The sequence below is a fragment of the Triturus cristatus genome, chromosome 12 (genome assembly GCF_964204655.1).
Source record: "Triturus cristatus chromosome 12, aTriCri1.1, whole genome shotgun sequence".
Taxonomy (NCBI): domain Eukaryota; kingdom Metazoa; phylum Chordata; class Amphibia; order Caudata; family Salamandridae; genus Triturus; species Triturus cristatus.
The window spans coordinates 832,701,670-832,720,769 of record NC_140595.1 but is presented as its reverse complement, the minus strand read 5'-3'; the positions used below and the strand labels follow the sequence as shown (position 1 = coordinate 832,720,769).

The 19,100-nt window shown below is 47.0% G+C and overlaps 1 protein-coding gene across 1 annotated transcript in view; it reads right to left on the bottom strand.

The window, feature by feature from the left end:
• The window catches only part of MOSPD3 (motile sperm domain containing 3), a 112,556-nt gene that overhangs the window by 8,727 nt on the left and 84,729 nt on the right, over nucleotides 1-19,100 (bottom strand). The gene's annotated exons all lie outside the window — the stretch shown is intronic.

Below are 19,100 nucleotides of genomic sequence, written 5' to 3'. Positions count from 1 at the left end.
TTTTGGTGGCCAGGCGTCCCTCCACCAAGATCATTTACTCTTACAGGTGGAACAAATTTGTAAAATATTGTATAGAAAGATCTACTGATCCTTTTCTGCTTCCCTCTCTCAAGTTCTATTTTTTATTTTGACCCTTGCCCAGCAGGGGTCTGCTCTGGGCACTCTCAAAGGGTACCTTTCTGCCCTGTCTGCCTTTTTGAGGCTACCAGACACACTCTTTTTTTTTTTAATCACCATTCGTAAATAGATTTCTGAAGGAACTTGTACATATGTTCCCACCTGCCCCTTTCATCATGCCTCAGTGGGACCTTAATTTGGTTCTCACCTTCCTGATGTGTGCTCCATTCGAACCTTTGCACAACTGCCCCTCTCCGGCTGCTTACCATCAAAACAGCCTTTTAGTGGCAATAACTTCTGCCAGGAGGGTCAGCAAATTGCAGGCTCTGTCATCCAAGCCTCCTTACCTGACCATCTTCCCAGATAAGTTGGTGGTTCGCACTAAGCCCTCTTTCTTACCGAAAGTGGTAACACCTGTCCACGTGGGGCAATCTGTCACCTTGCCCACTTTCTATGCTCCTCCGCACCCCTCTAAATTAGAGGAGCCAAAAGGAATGTGCTACTTTCAAGTATGCATCTGTTCTTGGCATGTAGAGCTGCAGATCTACACACTATGCATAGATCGCCATCTGGTGTTGGGCACGTATGTTTGCACTTTTTTGTCCTGGAAATTCTTTGGAAGTCACGAAGTAGGTGACTCCTCCTTAGGATCATAGTGCGCATGGGCATCGGCTCCATCCTCAGATTGTTTTTTGCCAGCAGGGAAATGATGGAGCTTTGTAAAAAACAGGAAGATGCCCTTGTATGCTGTATCTAAATAAGATAATACTGGAACAGATAAAGGAAGCCGGGGAGGCGGGTGGGGGTGTGTAGATCTGCAGCTCTACATGCCAAGAACAGATGCACACTGGTAAGTAGCATATTCCGTTCGAGGCATATGAGTTGCAGATTACACACTATGCATAGATTGTATAGCAGTCGCATTCCTTAGTGGCGGACAATAGGGTTTTGAGTACAGCTTGGCCCACACTAGCTTGTTGTTTTGATTGCAAATCTACACAATAGTGTTTTGTGAACGTGTGCGGTGTAGACCATGTAGTTGCTTTGCAGATGTCATCTAATGGAATGTTCCCTAAAAATGCCATAGAAGCCCCTATTTTTCTTGTAGAGTGGGCTCTAGGAGGACCAGTTAACGTACGTTTTGCTTTGTGGTAGCAAATTTGTATGCATTTAACAATCCATCTGGCTATCCCGGACTTTGATATGGGATGGCCTTTGTGTGGTGGTGAGAAAGAAACGAAAAGTTGCTTAGTTTTTCGAAAAGGTTGTGTTCTCTCAATGTAATAGAGCAATGCTCTTTTAACATCTAAAGTATGAAGAACTCTTTCTGCGACTGTGTGTGGTTGCGAGAAGAAAACGGGCAACTCCACAGATCGATCAAGGTGGAAGTGAGAAATGACTTTCGGGAGGAATTTAGGATTAGTTTGGAGAACAACCTTATTGTGATGGATTTGTAAGAATGGTTCCTGAATAGTTAGTGCTTGTAGCTTACTACCTCTTCTTAGAGAAGTTATGGCCACTAGGAAAGCAACCTTCCATGTTAAGAATTGTAGCTCACATTTATGTAGAGGTTCAAAGGGAGGTCCCATTAGTCTTGTGAGAACGATATTTAAATTCCACACAGGTGAGGGTGGAACTCTGGGAGGAATTATCCTTTTGAGTCCTTCCATAAAGGCTTTGATGGCAGGTACCTTGAATAGTGATAAATGTTGTCTATTTTGTAGATATGCTGCTATGGCAGCAAGGTGTAGCCTAGTAGACGTATAGGCTAAGTTGCACCTTTGTAGGTGTAGCAGGTAGCTTATGATGTGTTGGATAGACACATCTAGGGGATTGATTTTATTGTTATGACAATATATCACAAATCGTTTCCACTTGGCTGCATAGCAGGCTCTAGTGGTAGGGTGTCTAGCTTCCTTAATGACGTTCATACAGTCAGGAGAAAGGTTAAGGTAACCGAATTCTAAGATTTCAGGAGCCAGATCGCAAGGTTGAGCTGAGCTGGGTCCGGGTGTCTGATCTCTCCACGGTTCGTGGTTAAGAGGCATGGTGAGAGGTGTAATCTTTGGTGCGGAACTACTGACAGTTCCAGCAATGTGGTGTGCCACGATTGTCTGGTCCAAGTTGGAGCAACTAGAATGAGAGTCAGTGAGTGTTGCCGTAGTTTGCGCACCACCAGTGGTATGAGTGGGAGAGGCGGAAAGGCGTAAGCAAATCTGCCTGACCAGTTCATTCATATCGCATTGCCTTTGGACTATGGGTGTGGGTATCTGGCGGCGAAGCTTGGGCATTTGGCGTTTTCGTGGGTGGCGAAGAGGTCTATCTGTGGTTCCCCCATATTTGAAAGAATGGTTGAACTTGTGGATGGAGTTCCCACTCGTGGATCTGTTGCGTTTGACGACTTAACAGATCGGCTATGGTATTTTGGACTCCTGGGACATGTTGGGCTAGGAGAAAAATGTTCTGAGGTATAGCCCATCTCCATATGTTCTGTGCTAGCTGAGAGAGCTGCAGAGTGTGTGTCCTGCCTTGTTTCTGTATGTAGTACATGGCTGTCATGTTGTCTGTGCGGACTAGGACAGTCTTGCCTGATATTTGTTTTTGAAATGCTTTTAAGGCTAGGAATATGGCCAGTAATTCCAGGTGATTGATGTGGAATAACTTTTGTTGAGGCGTCCACCTGCCCTGCATGGTGTGATGTAATAGGTGAGCTCCCCAGCCGGAGAGCGATGCGTCCGATGTCATGACAATCTGAGGAACTGGCTCTAGGAACGGTCGCCCTTTGGAAAGGTTTTTGGTGTTCCACCACTGCAGAGAGCGATGAGTGCGACCTTCTACCAACACCAGATCTGTTAGCTGACCTTGAGCCTGGTTCCATTGGCGTGCTAGGCACTCTTGTATGGGACGCATCTGGAGTCTTGCGTGAGGCACTATGAATATGCAAGAGGCCATCATCCCTATGAGCTGCATGAACACTCGAGCTGGAAGAGAGTGATGCGGCTGAAATTTGGGTAGGAGAGCGAGAATGCTTGCTATCCTGGCTGGACTGGGATAGGCTAGCGCTTTTGAGGCGTCTATTGTGGCACCGAGGTACTGTTGTGTGTGAGAGGGTTGCAGATGAGACTTGGTGTGGTTTATTGTGAACCCCATGTTGTGGAGTAATTGGATAGTTGCGTGAGTGTGATGAACACACTGGTTGTACGAGCTTGCTTTTATGAGCCTGTCGTCGAGGTATGGGAAGACGTGAATGTGTTGTCTCCTTAGATAGGCTGCGACTACTGCTAGGCACTTTGTGAATATCCGTGGTGCTGTTGTGACTCCGAAAGGGAGTACTTTGAATTGATAGAGATGCCCGTCCACTACAAACCTGAGATATTTTCTGTGAGTTGCGTGAATGGGAATATAGAAATAGGCGTCCTTGAGATCTAAGGTAGCTAGGAAGTCGCCCTGTGAAAGTAGAGGGAGGACTTGCTGAAGTGTGACCATGTGGAAATGGTCTGATTGTATGTATAGGTTTAGTGGCCTTCGGTCTAGAATAGGTCTCAGAGAGCCGTCTTTCTTTGGTATGAGAAAATACAGGGAGTAAACTCCCGTGTTTTGTTGATGCAGGGGAACTAGTTCTATTGCACTTTTTTGTAGTAAGGAAATTACTTCTTGTTTCAGGAGTGACAAATGCTCTGAAGACATTGGACGCTGTTTGGGTAGAATGGTTGGGGGGGTAGAGGTTAGTTCGAGACAGTAACCTGATTGCACTACTTGTCGCACCCACCTGTCTGTGGTGATGTTGGTCCAGACAGGAAGGAACTGTTGTAGTCGAATGGTCCGGGGGAAGCGGAGGGAAGTCATTGGGCAGGGGTGGAGGCAGAGCGGGCGTTGTTAGTCTTGCCTCTGCTCTTGTTATTGTTGCCTCTGTATCCTCCTCTCTGATAACCTCTGGTGAAGGTGGATTGGGTGGGAGCCTTATAAGAGGTGGATTGGGTATCAGACGAGTATCCCCTGGAGTTGCTCTTGTGGGATGAGCGACGAGAAGAACGTCTGGGAGCTTGCGATTGCAAGGCTCCCATTGATTTGGCTGTGTCTGTGTCCTTTTTCATCTTCTCAAGGGATGCATCAACATTAGGGCCAAAAAGGTGTTGTTGGTCGAATGGTTGGTTGAGGATAGAGCTTTGCACCTCAGGGTTAAAACCGGAAATGCGTAGCCACGCGTGCCTGCGGAGAAGGACGCTTGTGTTTACTGCTCTGGATGCCATATCTGCCACATCGAGAGCCCACCGGATGGCGGTGTTGGTGATAATTTTACCCTCCTGTATGAAGTTGTTGGCCTTAAGTTTGTATTTGTCCGGGAGGTGTTGGAGTAGGGACTCCAACTCATCATAGTGAGCCCTATTGTATCTGGCTAATAGGGCCTGAGTGTTTGTGATGCGCCAAATGTTAGCTGCCTGTGACGCTGTTCTTTTGCCAGAGGCGTCAAGGAGTTTAGACTTTTTGTCGGGTGGAGCTGCATCACCTGATGTCTGCGAATTAGCCCTTTTTCTATCATTTGAGACCACCGTGGAGTCTAATGGAACGGGGCCCTTAATGTAAGCTGGGTCTGTAGGGGCAGCTTTGTATTTTTTCTCAGTTTTAGGATTGATGACTCTAGCCCTGACAGGGTCCTTAAATACTTCTGTAGCGTGTTTAATAACCCCTTTGAGCATGGGTAAAGTGGATGTGGACCTTTGGGTGGTGTCAAGTGTCCATTAAAAAATCCTCTTCGACCGGTTCTGTATGTAGGTCGACCCCCGTGGTACTGGGCAGCCCGGTGTATCAGCTGATTAAAACTCATGGTGTCTTCTGGTGGGGAAGGCCTAGAGGGGTAGATGTCGTCTTGCGGGACATTAGGGACATCAGGCGTATTATAGGCATATTATAGTCATCCCAGGGGTTAGGGGAACCTGGTGGACTGGGGTCCCCTAGTGGCAGGTCGTTGTCTCAACGTCCCCTGTGTCATCATATGTGTCGACATCGTCTACTGGTGTAGGGGATGGCGTAGGAGAACGAGGTGGTTGGGGAGGTGGAGAAGGGACCCTAAGAGGTGATGTTGCTATGTCCCTCTTTTTAGGTGGTGGAGCTGGTGCAGGCATGTCCAGTGGTCTTTTTTTGGAACTGTGTCAACTGACCAGTTTTAGGGTCTTTAGTTAGATTTTTTTGTTGAGGGTCTAGTCAAAAAAGCTCTTCTGAAGAAGGTCGGGTGTTCGGTGCAGAGTGTGTCGGAATCGAGGGCTTTTTCGGCGCCGGTTCCGGAGCGGTTTTGGGCTTCGGGCCATGTGGTTTACCAGTCTCTGTGTGCTTCTTCGGTGTCGATGGTTTTTTCGGCTCCGAAGAGTGTGAGTCCGAACTTTTGGGGTGTGGCTTCTTAGTCGGCTCCGAGTGTTTTTCGGTGCCGGGGAGTCACTGCTTGGTGTCTTCGGTGCCAAGGGCTTTGGGGTGGAAGTAGCGGTCGGCCCGGAGGATAGGTGCGGCCGGAAGGCTTGGTAGGCTTCTTTGCCGGGCCCAAGGGGGGACATGGGAAGCCTTGTGTTGGTGTGCACCTGAGCGCGAAGGTGTGACCGAAGCCTTTGTTGTTGCAGGGTCGGGGTCGACGTCTCTACTTACAACCCGTTGAGCTGGAGTCACTTCTTCGACGTCGAAGTCATCGGCTTTGGAGGCGCTGATGAGGCATTCTTCGACACGCTCGTCTGGCACATTGACACCCTCTTGGAAGATGTCGTCGGGGATCGAACTCGACGAGCTAGCCATGGTCATTTGAGCTAGTCGATCCCGGATGGTCTTCTTGGAGCGGAAAGAGGCACAAGCTAGGCAGTCTCTGGCCTCGTGCTCGGGAGAGAGGCAGAGGTTACGCACCTTATGCAGATCGGTGTGGGGAAACTTCGGCCCACATCGAGGACACTTTTTGAAAGGCGTCCTTTCCATGAGCCAGATGCCAAGGCTCAGGTCGGCCCGAAGGCCTTCTTCGACGACCGGAATGGAAGACTTGTAGATGCGCACCGATTAGGGTTCGCGATTGAGACAATACCGTCGAAAGGGTGAAGGATTGCGAGTCGAAACAGGAATCGGTAACTGTTCCGAACTGGAGCGCGAGAAACACATCCGAGCCCGATGGCGGAAAAAAACAATCTGAGGATGGAGCCGATGCCCATGCACACTATGATTCTAAGGAGGAGTCACCTACCTCGTGACTTCCAAAGACTTTTCAGGACAAAATCAAGTGCAAACATTCAGGCCCAACACCAGATGGCGATCTATGCATAGTGTGTAATCTGCAGCTCATATGCCTCGAACAAGTGTTGTTCTAACTTGACAGCACTAAGGAGTTCTGGGTGAACAACAAACTCTTTGTGAGGTACATTGGATCAAAGAAAGGTTGTGCGGTGCAGAAGAGAACTATCACACAATGGGTAATCCCCTGCATCAAAATTTGCCACGGTCTGGTCAAAAAGGAGCCTCCTGAAGGCTTAAGGGCTCATTCCACCACAGCGAAAGCTGCTACCATGGCGTTGCAATGTGGAGTTCCAGTCCTTGACATTTGCGAGGCAGCAACGTGGGGATCCCTGCATACATTTACCTAGCACTACTGCCTAGACAGTCAAGTCCGCAGGGATGGCCTTTTTGGCCACTCTGTCCTGGTCTAAACTTTTACGCAGTCCCTCCTCCGGGGATGGTATTGCTTGGGTATCTATTCAAAGGTAAGGAATCTGCGGCAAGATGTCTGTATCAGATGGACAAGTTACTTACCTTCAGTAACACCTTGTCTGGTAGAGACCTGATCTTGTCGCAGATTCCTTACCAACCAGCTCATCCTCCCCTCACTGTGTACAGTTTTCTAGGGTCAGGGCTGACCCCCTTGCAGAGCCGTAGTTGTTTAAAAACAAACTAATGCCAGTGTACTTCATGGCTCAGCGATTCTGGTGTGAAAAGTAACTGACATCAGCGCGCCAAGGTGGTGCCTATATAGGTGACGCGGATGTCACAGTGGGGGAGACAAAGTTTTGTTAAGTTGTACGATGCCACCTACTGGCGAGTAAGGGTACTGCTCGAAGAAAACATTTCAGGATCCAGTCTGATGCCTGAGAAATTCAAAGGTAAGGAATCTGCCGCTAGGTGATGCCTCTACCAGATAAGGTGTTACCGATGGTAAGTAACTTGTTCGGCATGCCTCCCACATCACACTCCTCCTCCCTGCTGTATCTCTGTGGCCCTCTTTGCCCCCCTGTGTTTTGGGTTGAACTTCGTGAAATCGGCGTGACTGGGTGATGGTATTTGTTAAGTGAGTATCTACTATACACACAACCGGTTTATTAGTAACAAAAATGTGTTGCTAATGAAAATTTTATTTTTACAATCACTGATTTGAATGGTCAGTTTCTCATTTCAAAACGTAAGATTCAAATATTAAAAGTACTGCCTCTTGTTCTTCCAACTGTTTCCTCTCATTCATCACAGAGCCAGAAGGCACTACATGGCATGAACACCGGCGGATGGTATAAACACCAGGCAGAATGAGGGACCGAGCAGAACATGGTATAAACACCAGGTGGAATGAGCGGAATTAGATTCCACACAGATCTAATAGTGACTGGGGGTGAGTGTCTGAAAAGTTTTAGCTCTCCGTCCATCATCTCCTTGTGTGCGCGCTTTGTTCGCCCTTAGTTGACAGGGTATGCCCAAAAGGGGGTCCCTTGCTCACTTTGCCACTTGATTCAAGCTAGCCTGGCTGATGAGAGGTGTTAGCCCGAAACCGGTCCCAGGGTGCTTCTTTTCGGTCCAGGGAAGACCTGGCTTGGCAGTTCAAGCTGGACTGTTGCCATGAGAAACCATGAGAAACAGGGTCAAGACTGATTTGCATATAGCTGGGTCTGAAATGGGGTGGTGAAGTGAGCTAAAGAACGATGATGGATTCAACCTAGAGCTAATAGTGACTTGGGGTGAGTGTCTGAAAAGTTTCAACGCTCCATCCATCAACTCCTTGTGTTATCTTTTGCCCAAGCAGACCCAACATGGTATAAACACCAGGTAGAATGAGGGCGCGAGCCAAGCCGTGCTAATGGATATACACACTATACAAAATGTGTGATCTCAGGATATAAATCATACCAAGAGAAAGCTTGGGACTCTGACAAACTTCTTTACATTGTGGAGCCCTGAAGAAGTCTCCCTGGGACGAAACGCGTCGGCTACTGGATTTTATTTGACCAACCTGTCTTCGTATGAAGAAAAGCCTAGTATAGAACTCTTTGAAAAAATAAAAATATTGAATTGGAAGTTCTTGGATGTGCAAATAAAGACTGTCCTCCCTGTGAACTCTACCTATATTATCGTTGTGTGTTGTACCACTTTGTGCCTTTTCTTGATCATTGTGTGCTGAACCGCTTTGTGTTCTTTGATACAATAACATATCTACACCAGGTAGAACGAGGGCCCAAGCAGATACTTCACGCTATAACACCAGGCGAAATGAGGGAACAAGCAGATACCACATAGTATAATCCCAGGCGGAATAAGGGCCCGAGCATATACTATAAACAGCAGGCAGAATGAGGGCCCAAGCAGATACTACATAGGATAAACAGCAGGCAGAATGAGGGCCCAAGCAGATACTACATAGGATACACAGCAGGCAGAATGAGGGCCCAAGCAGATACTACATAGTATACACAGCAGGCAGAATGAGGGCCCAAGCATATACTACATAGCATAAACAAACACCAGGTCAAATGAGGGCCCGAGCCGATACTACATAGTATAAACAGGCAGAATGAGGGACGGATCAGATACCACATAGTATGAACACCAGGCGGAATCAGGGCCCAAACAGATATTGGATAGTTGAAACAGCAGGCGGAATGTAGGCCCGAGCAGATATTACATAGTATACACATCAGGCAGAATGACAGCCAGACTGGATACCACATAGTATAAACACCAGGCGGAGTGAGGGCCCGAGCAGATATTACATAGTATACACACCAGGCATAATGAGGGCCGGAGCAGATACTACATGGTATAAACACCAGGTGAAATGAGGGCCCAAACAGATACTACATAGTAAAAACACCAGGTGGAATGAGAGCCCAAGCACATACCACATAGTATAAACGCAGGCAGAATGAGGGCCCGAGCATATACTACATAGTATAAACACCAGGCCGAATGACGGCCCAAGCAGACACAACATGGCAAAAAAACCTGGCAGAATAAGGGCCCGAGCAGATGCTACATAGTATAAACGCCAGGCAGAATTAGGGCCCAAGCAGATATTACATAGTATGAACACCAGGGAAAATTAGGGCCCAAGCTGGCACAACAACGAATATACACCAGGCAGAACAAGAGTTTGGGCATATACTACATAGTATTAACACCAGGCCGAATGAGGGCCTGCGCAGATACTAAATGGTGTAAACACAAGGCGTAATGAGGGCCCCAGCTAAGGCCACAAAGTATAAACACCAAACGGAATGAGGGCCTGAGCAGATAATACACAGTATAAACACAAGGCAGAATGACGGCCCAAGCACATCCTACATGGTGTAAACACCAGTGAGAATGAAGACATGAGCAAATTTTACTTAGTATAAACACTGAGCAGATACTACATGGCATATACACCAGGTGGAATGAGGGCCGGAGCAGAAGCGACACGGTATAAATGCCAGGCAGAATAAGGGCTGAAGCACTTCAATGCCTGGCCATGAGGAGTAAAGTAGAGACCGAAAGTATTTATGAGGCTGTCCTGTCTATTACAATGGAAAAGGGTATCGGAAATAGAAGTGAACAACGATCCCCACCATCTCTGATTGGAGACTCTTATCTGAACCAGGTAAAGAAGTTCACTGAATACCAATCCCAAAATTAAAATTACACTAACCCCCATTTACGAACGGTGTGTGTAAAAAGGGAAAGACTGGAGAGTCGTGATTTTATCTCCTCCTGGGGACAGAATGCGGCTGATGCAGATGTACTTTTGCACTTATCTTATAAATAGTACTTACTTTGTATTGATTAGAAAAAGTAATTTTCAAGTTAGCTTGCAAATCTTTTGTATAAAATGAACACTGTACTCCCTCCATTCTGCTTGATGGTTTTTCAGCCTTAACCAAAATAAAGGACGAGCTTAACTCCGTAAGGTCCGCCCCTAGAGGTGGAACAGAAGGAGTGAGTGTCTGAAATTAGTATTTTTGTAATTTGAGGGTTTTTTCGCTTTGCCTTATGACAGCTCTCTTCTTCCTGTAAACTGGGTGGGATATGTGCATGGAATTTATTGTTAGTTCAATAAAATCACAATATCTTGAAACACTAATAGGCACTGCACATGTCACTCCCAGCGCAACCGACAAAGCCACGCGGAGCTGAATGACGCCACCTGCCGGCATGCAGGGGTACTGCTCACTAAAAGGTTTCTAAATCCAGTCTGACGCCTAGGGATAATTCTAAGGTAAGAAATCTGCAGCTAGAAGTCTCTATCAGATATGAATCGCAGCTTGAACAACCATCAACAGAGCACACACTCACTCGACATGGACATGAACAGTAGCTTGAACAACCATTAACATAATACACACATCATGGTGATGTGACACTAAATGTTAACAACCATCTACACTACATACTCCACCATAACATGAAACTGACCTTGAACTACCATTAACAGTACACATGCTCCACAGTGATATGAACCACAGTCTGAAGAATCATTAACAGCACAAACTCCACTGTGACATGAAACTCAACCCCAAGAGGATGAAGTGAACAACTTTCAACAGCACTACATGACTTCAACCACAGCCTAACCAACCATCAATAGCACAATCTCCAGGCTGACATGAACCACAACTTTAACAACCATCACAAGGCCACATGCTCGACAGTGACATGAAAATAAACCTGAACATCTATCAAAAGAACACATTTCATCAAACTAAACTTGAATAACTATCAACAGAACACACTTTCCAGGGTGAACTGAAGCTCAACCTGAAACATCATTGAATAGCACACACTCTAAAGTGACATGAACCACAGTTTGACCACCCATTCACAGTCTCCAGGATGACCTGAAATACAACTAGAACAACCATCAACAGCACACATGCTCCACTGTAAAAAAAACATTAACAGTGTGCGCTCAGCCCCGGACCATTCCTAACCGTGAGACAAAGGGGGACTATCTGTTGGCAGGATGGGCCATCCTGGCAGGACTGTTGGGCGGATCTGTTCCCTCCCCATTTACATCTCAAAGGGCTGTCTCCAGCACACACACAAAGGAACCTGACACTAGTCTTTTGTCACCCCAGAATCCTTGGAGCCTAGACAGGGGAAAGGAAGACCTTTCCACAACCAGATGTGGGGGTAGCTATGGTGGTGCCCCACTTCAAAGGATGGCACTGGGTATAAATATTGGACCTCTTTAGTACACTCCTGGACCTATGAAAAATACAGAAGAAGGATTGTCCTGCTGCTTGAGGCCTGCCTTGTTCCCCAGAGGACTGCCCTGCTCACTGAGAAGGAAGACTGGACCTGCTCCCTTCATCACAGACTAACCTGAGTGACTCCGAGGGTCAGTTGTCTGACCTCCTGTTCTGAGCTACAGGGACACAACAAGTTCCAGAGGCCTTCCTGCAAATGCCCAGCTGACCTGCTGCAAAACGGACCTGCCTAAGCCCTGCTGGCCTCTGCTAGAGTAAGGCCCTGCTCACCAAGAGGTGCCTACCCAGGTCCTGAACCCTTGGCTGGCATCAGAGTGCACTTGTCTGCAAGTAAAGGAGAAATCCAGAGGTTTGGGGCTTTCGTGACACGCCTCTGCAAGCTGTGATGACTGCTAATGCGAAACATCTGGTGAATCTGACTTTTTGCACTATGATGACAGGCAACACGAGATCTGTACTTTGTGTAACAGCAATGTCAGCCAGTGGAGACTGCCAATGTGAAGGTCCAGCAATGACCATATGACACACACAACCGGATCTTTGCGCTACAGCAACAACCTCCAAGACGCCAGGCCTGCTCTTCACTCCACAGCAACAACCATCCTCAACGCTTTCCCTGCTCTTCGCATCCTCCACTTCAGAAGCGAACTGGACTCTTCATGCCAGACTTTGAGAGGTACCTTTTAAAGTGGGAATAACCTGGTCCCTTTATCTAGCCCGCGATCCATCACGGTCAGCCTGAATTTGTGACTTCCCCCGTCTAGCATGACCAGATGACTGAGTGGCACTTTATGCTTTTAGGTGCTAATCTACTCAAACCTTTGAATATCTCCGGTTCTACTGATTGGATTTTTGTCATTCTGGTGCCATTTTACTTATTACAATGTACTCTATTTTTCTAAATTAATGTGAGATTTGGCTTGTGTTCTGTTTTTACTTTATTACTGTTGTGTGCTGTATAAATACTTTACATATTACCTCAAAGTTAAGCCTGACTGCTTTGGTGCCAAGCTATTAGAGGGTTAAGCACAGGTTAACTTTGTGGCTTTAGTGGTACATCCTGACAAGGATTGTGGTTGTTGCATAAGTGGGGCTTCCACACCCTTCAACCAATAACCCGATTTCTTACATTAGTGCCCCAGTGGTGGGATCCAGTACTGGTGCTTGAATAGAACCAGTCCGTGACTTGTGTACTACAAAAATCCCTGAATAAACTGACATCAGATTCAATTTATTTCAAAATGTTCATTTGATTTGGCTATTTATTCCTGTAGGAAACTGGCTTTCCACATAGTGTACTAAAATGTACTACACTGTGCAGAGAGTCTAGGGAATCCCCAATAGGTACACAGAGGTAAAAGCAGATAATTCTAATGCTCTTTTTGTGGTAGTGTGGGTGGGCAGTTAGGCTTATCAGAGGGTTGTGTTAACCATTTGCTGTACTCCCAGAGGCAATATACGAGACACATACTCAAGAATAAATCCGAGACCAATTTATAGAAATAAGGTTGTTGTTTATGTAAATTTTAAGACAAAGAACATAATTCTAAGGTAAGTACTTTTGGAGTTACGATTTTTCAAAGTTCTGAAAATATATTACTTTTGTGCGCAATTATGCACCATAGAAAACAATGGGGAGAAAGAAGAAAATTGGATATAAAATCAGGCAATGCTTTCACTAAGTTCACCTTCTCGTTTTAGGTCGATGTCGGGACCAGGTCCAAGGTTTCAACAGGAGAAGTTTGGGAGCGTCCTGGAACGGGCGGGAGCAGAGTGCTGAGGGTCTTGGAAGCTGGTGCACAAAGACGAAGGAGGCCACTTGAAAACACACTGCAAAGTTGGACTTACAGGTAAGTCTGATAGGTTTACTTGAGGGAGGAGGTTGCAAGGGCTGGGAAACCACAGGAGCACAGCAGGTGAGTCGATGCTGGGGCCGGTGGGGGAGAGTGCAGAGCAAACAGGTCAGCCTGGTGTTGTGCGTCTAAGGGTCCCGCAGTTTGGAGCAGGCAACTTGGAGCAGCGATCTCGGGACAGCTGGGCTGGTCAGGAAGTGAGTCTCGGGTTTCTCGACTTCCCTAGACGGGTGCTTTTAATTCTGGCGCTTTGGGAGTCTGGTGTGGACGCTGCTTCTTGGTTTTTACTGTTAGAGGTCCGGTACCCCGGGTATTGGCACACTGTGGCTCCGGTAGGTCCTGGTGCCCCCAAACTTGGTAGAGAGGCAGCCTTAGCCTTCCGGAGCAGTGGCACCTGCTGCAGGGCTTCAGTTCTCGAGCAGCTGGTATTTTTTGTCCTGGTCTTCTCTTGTCCGTCAAATCTAATGTTTAGGTCTCAAGGTGCCACCTCAATACTGAATTTTGGAGCGTTACAAGTGGAGACTGGTAGTAGCCAATGGGCTACTTATCTTTAGGGTGTCTACATCCTTTAGTGACCCCTTCCAATGGGAAGAGGCATTACCCTAGCCCTGATTGGAGATTTCTTCACCATTCCAAGATTATGGAAATTCAGGAGATGGGCCCACATCGCCTGCCCCGCCCTATGGGTGGTGTAGGCTAAGTGGGGACCCTCCTTCTCATCTAACTAATTTTCCCACCTTTCCTCCCAGCAAAAGTGGAGCAAGAAAGGGGACATGGCCTCCCCCACTATCTGGAGGTGCCTGGGTTTGATTTCAAAGGCGACATTGCCTTCAAAGCTTCGCACCCACAAAGGCCATCCTGTCCTCGGGGAGGTGTGTAGCACCTCTGCCCAGAGCAGGCTTTGTCTCTATCCTACGAGAGTGCTGGCTTCACCACATGAGCTGAGAAACATGTCTGGTTGTGGCAGATGGACAAAAACCAGTCTGGAACCACGCCAGTGCTCGTAGGCTTCAGGGGACCCTAGAAAATGGTCTCCTGTGTGAATGTATCAATAAATCCAACAATGGAATCCGTGAGGATTTATAAAAACAAGATGTTTCGTACCAAACATTTTAGGAATCAGTGAAGCCATCATGGAGCTAGGAGGCTTGTGTTGACAAGTATGCAGCCCATGTACTTTGTATGGCTTCCCTGTACACTTACAACATCACAGAATAGACTGGACATTGTAGGGGCATATCTGCTCATGCTGAAATGCCCACACATAGGATATAATGCACGGTGCATTAGGGCTAAAGCCCGCAGTAGGGGTGACTTACCAATATCTTAGGCAGTGTGTGGGGGCTTGGCACACAGGGCTGTGTAAACAGTGAATAGAGTTGCACACTCCTAGTTTATTGTAGATCAATCTTGCTCAGGAAAAGCTCTTTCGTTTCAACGTGCCGCACAGAGCTGGGGTGCTGTCTGTCCCCATATTAAATTTGTATGTGTGTTTCAGGAAAATGTATGCCTGAATTCATAGGCACACTGTTAGTAGTTTATGACCTATCATGTTTATCAATGTACACACAAACGCTTTAAATAGTTTGACAACACAACATTTTCATTTCTTTTCTTTTTTTCAAATATTCCATGTATTTTATAGAACTTCGCAATTCAAAAGCAGTATTACATCAGAAGTACAAAAATACATTGTTCAACGATTCTTGTGGATTCCACTTCCACCTTCCTCAGGGGCCTCTGTATTGAACAACAAAAATAATTTAGTCAACAAAAACCTCACATTTCAACCAAGGAAACAATTACATCTGATAACGTGATATCTTATCTAATTTTACCTATGTGGTGCTTCATGCAAATTCACCAGCATCATGCGTATCCCATCAGTGATCATCTGAAACATGCCGACATATACCAAGCGACTGCCAGTCGCAATTTCAAGGTGCAATCACCTGATCCCATATTGCACAAATCATTAAACTGGTGTCACCGGGTATCACCCTCAGTGAATAATCTATGCTGCAAATTACTCGCAATCTAAGTGGAATCTTCATTAGCTTCCATAATAAAATGACATCTGTAGGAAAGGGGCTCTATATATACTGTTCCCAAATAGGCACAGTGTGTATAGAGTCTACAGCCCCTAGAGGTTTGGCAGAGGCTAAAGTTAGATATAACCTTACTCTCTAAAGTGGTAGCTTGGTCGAGCAGTAAGGCAGTATCAGAGGACAGTGTAAAGCATTTGTTGTACACACTCAGGCAGCAAAGGGTCTCACACACTCAAGAACTGAACTCTAGGCCAATGGTTTGTATAAAAAAATATGTCTGTTTCATTTTAGAACCATCAATTGGTATTAAAATATACTTTCTCAGAATGAGATGCTTTTGTTATATACTTTGCAAAAGACAATTGAATTGGAATGCAATAGTTTCAGTTTGTTGCAATAGGCAACACAATTTCAAACACAATAATACACTGAGCTCAATGGGAATTTTAAGTTATGTGCAATTGATTACTCTCAGGATTACTTTTCTAACTCCAGGACTGAGTCCTAGATTCAGTCCTGGGACAGTTCTTGGAAACAAGTGAATAAATACTCTTAGTTACTGTTGTGATTTTTAAGCAATATTTTGCTATTTCAAAAGTTGACACTTAGAAACTTTTTCTAATCAAATTACCAATGTTATCCTATGGAAGGAAATTCACTTAGCAGGTAAGTGGGGTTATGGTTACTTAATCGACACTTAGAAGAAATTTCACCGGAAAACAGTCAATGGGAGAAAATTCAAGTTACGGGTAAAGTATGTTCTCTTTACTTTTGTAATCCAGTGCTGGGCTCCTAGGCTCAGTACTGGGGCATCTATCTAAAACAGGTAAGTAATTACGTTTTCACAGTTGGTACGATTTTCAAAGAATATTTGTAGTTTGCAAAAATCGACACTTCAAAGAAATTTCACAGAAAAAAAGTCAATGGTTTCCTAAGGGAGAAAATTGAGTTAGTGGTATGTACGGTTGTGAGTACTTTTCCGGGTCAGTGCTGGGCACCAAGATCCAGCACTGGGATCTCTCCTAATAGCAGGTGAGTATTTCCATTTTTGTTACTCGGTTGATTTTAGGTGAATATTTTAAAGTTTAGAAACTCCACACTTAGAAGAAATTTCAAGAGATACCAGTTAATGTTACCCTATGGAAGAAAAGTGAGTTATCGACTTTTGGGTAAGTATTCGACTGGCAGAGTTAAGGTTCTGGGCATAGACTCAGGGGTCTCCCAGGGTCAGGTAAGTACAGTTGTTACACCCTCAGCGGCACTGGGGCGGCCGGGTGCAGAGTGAGTTAGGCCCAATGTTATCCTATGGGAGGCAGGGGGCCCTTGGTTGGTGGATGCTGACAAGAAGGCCACGCAGCTGTGGGAGCTGGGCTCCTGGTCACTTGCTCGGGGCAAATGGGGAAGTAGGTAGGAGTAGAAGTTACACTGCCAGGGCCACTCGGGCGGCTGGGTGCAGGGTGGTTTTGAGCCTTCGGGCGCTCAATGGATTGCTATGGAAAAGCTCAAGGACAAGAAAGGCTGCAAGCTCGGAGACAAAGAGTTTTCAGGTGCCACTACCACTTCGAGAGGTAAGTTGGGTAGTTGGAGGATAGGTAGGTACCCAGGAGTCGGGCACAGGGGGCCGCAGGGCGCCGGGGTGCCTTTTGGTGTCGGGAAATCTTACCCTCTGTTGATCGCGGTTGGGGGGTCCCTGGTTCTGAGGCTTCAGGCGTCGTCAGGAGCGTCGAGGTGGGTCTTTGGCTGCCGGATTCGGGGTCACAGTCGCCGGGGGGACATCCTCGGGGTCTTTGTCCACTCCGGCACAGGTCAGGATTGGCAGGTGCTGAGTGTGCAGGATTCGCGGTTCCGAGTTGATGCCAGGGGTTAGGTACTTGCTTTGAGCAGAGCCACTGCTCGAGGGAGTCCATGGTGCTCAGAGTCCCAAGGTAGCCAGGTCCTCCGGGGTTTGTGAGGTTGCTGGCCACAGGAGGTGCCGGGAGTTAGAAGGAGCAGGTTCGAGGGTCGACAGGCCGGTAGGGCTGGGGCCAAAGCAGTTGGTGTCTTCCCCTTCTTAGCAGCTGCACGGCAGGTTTTCTTTCTTCTTGATCTTCTTTGCTGTTTTAGGATCTGGAATCTGAGGAAGGAAGGTTCAGGGTGCCCTTAAATACTAAATTTAGGGGCGTTACAGGTAGGTAAAGGGCAGGGACCACTGGGTCCCTGTCTTGGGGTGGGTACACCCCCTATCCTGCCACTCTCCTGTGGGAGGGGTGCAGTGGCCTAGTCCTGATTGGGTAGGGGCCCCCTTCTTCAAGATGGCAAGGGCCCGGAGATGTGATTCACCTCACCTCCCCCACCTGAGTGGTGGGGTTGGCAGGGCTGGCACATCCCCTGTCCTTACTTGGAGTTTCCGGCCAGTCTTCCTGCCAGGTTGCAGTCAGTCTGCTGTTGGGCAGAGAGGGTGTCTGAAAAGACTACATCATCCACTGACCCATCTTGTGGGCTGTAGGAGAGATCAGGGAGAGGTTCACTCTCTACTTCCTGTTCCTCATCAGTCACCATCAGCATGGTGATGTCAGCCCAGTCATTGTAGAGTTTAAGGCAGTTCACATGGATAACCCTTTTGGGTGTCCTGCTAGTGCCCAGGTCAACTAAATAGGTGACCTCACTCTTTTTTTCTAGGATTAGGTAAGGGCCACTCCATTTATCTTGGAGAGCCCTTGGTGCCACTGGCTTCAAAACCCACACCTGTTGCCCAGGTTGAAATTCAACCAGTGCAGCTTTTTGGTCATACCAGTGCTTCTGGAGCTCCTGGCTGGCCTCAAGGTTCTTGGATGCTTTTTCCATGTTATCAGCCATTCTGGACCTTAGGCCAAGCACATAGTCCACTATGTCTTGTTTGGGCTCTTGAAGAGGCCTTTCCCAGCCCTCTTTTACAAGACAAAGTGGTCCCCTTACAGGATGACCAAACAGAAGTTCAAAGGGTGAGAAACATACTCCCTTCTGTGGTACTTCCCTGTAAGCGAAAAGCAGGCATGGTAAAAGGGCATCCCATCTCCTTTTGAGTTTTTCAGGGAGACCCATGATCATACCTTTCAATGTCTTGTTGAATCTCTCAACAAGGCCATTGGTTTGTGGGTGGTAGGGTGTAGTAAACTTGTACTGCACTCCACACTCCTTCCACATGTGTGTTAGGTAAGCAGACATGAAGTTGGAACCTCTGTCTGAAACCACCCCCTTAGGAAACCCTACCCTAATGAAGACACCCAGGAGGGCCTTGGCTACTGCAGGAGCTGTAGTAGTCCTAAGTGGAATTGCTTCAGGGTACCTAGTAGCATGATCCACTACCACTAGAATGAATTTGTTCCCCGAGGCTGTGGGAGGTTCAAGTGGACCCACAATGTCCACACCTACCCTTTCAAAGGGCACCCCCACCACTGGTAGTGGGATTAGGGGGGCCTTTGGGTGGTCACCTGTCTTGCCACTGGCTTGGCATGTAACACAGGAGCTGACAAACTTCTTTACATTTTGGTGCGTCTGGGGCCAGTAAAAGCGACTAACTAGCCTTTCCCAAGTTTTGGTTTGCCCCAGATGTCCAACTAGGTGGATTTCATGAGCCAATGTTAGGAGGAACTCCCTGT